We start from the raw sequence: 4079 nt of genomic DNA, 5'->3' as shown, positions 1-4079 counted from the left end.
CATGTATAGACTCGCCGAGTTGCCCTAGTGCACTTGTCGAGTCCGGTCAAAGTTGACCATTGACCTTGTCAACTTTTAGGGTTTAGTGCAGTTGTATTTATGAGTGTATTACTTTGTGTGATTAGGCGGAGGCTAGATCACATTTATTCCGAGACAGATATTTACCGAGACATCGAGGTGAGTCTTCTCACTATACCTTACCTAGAGTGGTATATTGTGTAGACCAGAGGGTCTTATGTGTTATGTATGAGATTATGTGCTATGTGTATGTTGTATGTTGCTATAGACCGGACCGAAGGGTCCACCGATACAGGCCGGGCCGGAGGGCCCAACGAGTTATGACCGGAATAGAGGGTCCAACGAGCTACGGGACTGGAGGGTCTCGCTGAGACATATCGACCGGAGGGTCGTATTATAGCCTTGAGTGGCGTATGTGTTGTATGCGGTATTTTTAGGGAACTCACTAAGCATTTATGCTTACAGTTGTTGTGTGATGTGTTTTTAGGTACTGGTGATAAGCGCGGGAAGGCACCGGCATGATCCGTACACACTTGAGGAGTTTATGTTTTGGATTCTGGGGATATGTCTTTGTGATAAATACATTTGAAACAATATGTTGATGTTATTTTGTGAAAAATGATTGTTTAGAAAATGAAAAATTTGTTTTGAAAGTTTACGTTGTTACATTGTTAACGTCTAGAAACAGACCAATACCCCAACAACACACGAAGAGGTTCCATCCAGCAATTGACCAATTTCTAGGTGCTCCAAAGTCATAATTGGTTATAAGGTATGGTATCAGTTATTCTTTTGTGTTAGACATCATGTTGAACATGATATATGGATTCCAGTAAATCTCACATAGTGTTCAACTTTTAGTTAGGCCTTAGATATATAGCTTTTAACAAATAAGAGGAACGAATCCTATCTTGACTACATACGCCCATCATGTAGTTCATCTTATGCCTAACGATGACCCTTATAGCTGCCTTTTATGGAACATCATTTAACCATGTCAAAGTAAAAAAAAAATCCCTACACTCAAGTCCCAAATATGTATCTTAGGTCAAAAAATACAAAGATACTACCTGTTAGGGGCATTATCCTTGAATCACATTCAGGATCCTTAAATATTTCTAAAGCCTTGGGATCCTTAAACATATCCGAAGATCCTCATTATTACGACTAATATTTTTAACACTTATAACAACTATATTTTGCTTTATTTTTTTCACATGTGCGGAACTAGTCAACATAAGACTCATTCTGAATGAAAAGTCACTTCAACCAGGCTTAAGACCTAGGGACACTAAGTCAAACAACTGTTTTGGTCAAAAATCGACTAAGTGGATATCAACCAAATTGCATGAGAGGCTGTGGTGTTGTAGGTGAAGTGATTAATGAAATTGGAATAGAATTACACAAGTAGTTTACACGGAAAACCCTTGATCCTTGCTAGGATCTCCGACATAAAACCTAGGGAGGTGATAATGATCACCTGCCCTGTTTTATCTTATTGATTTGAACATAAATTACAGAGATAAGTGTGATAATACAATTACGAATGATAAAGTGAGAGTAAATGAGTAAGGTGTCAGAGAATCGTCTTTGTTTTGTGTGTTTCTCATGTGTACTTATAGTCTAGATTAAGTAACTAAATGTTCGATATTTCCGGGATCCTATTGAAATGGTATTTAAAACGTGCTTTGACTTGGTATTTCCGGGTCTTAAGCCTGGTGGGACTGATTCCTCGTTGTGAATGAGTTCTAACAATTGCCCCCAAATTACACCTACAAAATATTTGAATTAATTTCAAGTATTTAAAGTGTATAGTTTAATTAGTTGGAAATAAAGGATTCGAAATTCAAACTCTAACGGATTAAAAGATATGATTATATTGTCAAATCACTTTTCTCTCCTTGGTTTGAAGGTAAATTTCTTTCTCCTTTCTTCTTATTTTTCCTGTTTGTTGATTATAGGTAAAGAGGCACTCCATTCTCTCTCGAGCATCCTGGATTTTTCGACGAGGACTTAATTGATCAAAGGATCTTATCTTATGAAGAGACCAGTCCTTTTTGTGATGACAATATTGAGTCCTTGAAGTCAATCGGGGCTTTTCCTTCCGATGTTATTTTCAAGCCTTTTGATACTATGACCCAACCTGACTTTGTCTCTTCTACTTAGGTTTGGTCCCATCCAAACTATGCTCATGATCTGGCGGATCCTGCTTTAGGTTGATCGATTGAATCAATCTAAGGATCTAGTCATGGGATTTAGCTAAGTTGGCCCATGTTTGTGATCTCAAAACTTTTGGGTCTTGTCGTTTCCTGCTCAGAGGCAAAACAAGTAAATCACATCTTATTTTGAAATAAATACAAAACGAAGGTTCTTGGAAAGAGAAATATTTCTTTGTGTAATGTGAATCCATCTTGTCGGTAATCTTTTTCTTGTTTTATTTGTTTTGATGCAACTTTCAAGTTCGAGGATCCCGTCCCTGCTGCTGAAGATACCAAGGAGAAGATTAGAAGTTTCCTTGCTCTTCTTGAGACTGAAAGATCTGTTAGGTTCGAAAGGTAAATTTGTTATTGCCCCTACATCGAAGGGTAAAGTTCCTTTATTTGTTTATTTTTTATTTTTCATGAAGGATCCCGAACTTATTGAGTTCCTTTTTTATGTTTAGGATCTAAGGCTACACACTCTAGTTCTTGGTTCACCCTTGATGATACCGACTCCACCATGTCTGGTGGCCAACTTGTGGTGAATAAGGAGAAGAACTCATCTTCTCTTTCTACGGAGAGAACCTCGATAAATCTGACTGTCAATACTCAAGGATCCCAAAAGAGGAAGTCTGTCGAGATCCTTGGGGTGGACGAGGCGCTGAGGAAGCTGATCTCTTTCTGGAAATCATAATCTTTTACAGGTTGCTTGATCATGTTTCTTGATCCACCGAAGATCTAAAGGTTAAGCTTGACCAGGCGAAGCATGCGCTGGAGATTGAGGAGTTGAAATCTGAGGTTAATAGCAGTGTTGTTGAGGTCGACTGAGAGGTAAAGATCAAGATGGCAGAGGATTTGGAGAATGCATGATCCTAGAATGTGGAAGATTGACATGAAATCCTTGCTAAGTTGACTGGTGAGCTTATAAATGTTTGGTCAGGATCCTGTAGAGAAGAGAAGAAAGAGATAGATTATATCCCAGTTGGGGGGTGATCAAACCTAGAATTAAGTTTCATAAATTTAAAAACAATTTTAAAATTTTGTTCTATAAAACAATATTTTCTTTTTTGTTGGGTTGGAGGGTAACCCGTTTTAATACTGATGCTTCGGTCTATCTCTTTTCTTGCATGATTGATTTGGTTACAGAATCAAAATTGGTTTTTGTAACGCCCGTAGATCCGGGCTAGTCAATTTTGAGGCAATAAGTGTCGAAAACGACTTTTCAGCAAAAGATTATTTATAATAAATAGTCTTAAGCAAGTTGTAGAATATGTCTCAAGGTTTCCGTACATATAAAGAACGCCGAAATCCGAATTATAACGAAGAAGTTATGGCCCGTCGAAGTTTTACGGCAAAATTGGCACGACACTGGAAAGCGTAAATAGTAAATTTACGATGGAATGACTTTTATGTCACACCCCGCTATGGCGGAAACACGAGGCATGGCAGAATAAAGGGTTTCATAGAAAAAGTTAAAAGATAACACCAAACATAGTATTAAAAATCATTACGAATTTACAATGGGTTTGAACAAATTTTAACAGAAATTATAATGTAAATTGAAATACAGCACATGTGAATGCTCCTAAAAGTGATGTGTCCCTAAGTGCCACTTACTTGATGATTCCTGAAAAAGCATGTAAAACGAGCGTCAACTATAAAAATAGTTGGTGAGTATTCACAAACAAACAAAATAATATTGGTTCCATGAATTGAAATCAATATTTTGATAAAAGTTTCTAATAATAAAAGTATATTGTTAAAATGAGTAAATAAGTTTGTAAAAACAACGTTCAGAGTTCTTTGTCATCATGAGAGATAAAGTATGTTGCCCAAATAAGATGCAACATTCATATTCTCATG

This window comes from Lactuca serriola, chromosome 1, assembly GCF_051521515.1.
Source record: "Lactuca serriola cultivar US96UC23 chromosome 1, Lser_US96UC23_V15, whole genome shotgun sequence".
Taxonomy (NCBI): domain Eukaryota; kingdom Viridiplantae; phylum Streptophyta; class Magnoliopsida; order Asterales; family Asteraceae; genus Lactuca; species Lactuca serriola.
The sequence above is the reverse complement of the archived record's forward strand: the minus strand, read 5'-3'. Positions refer to the sequence as shown.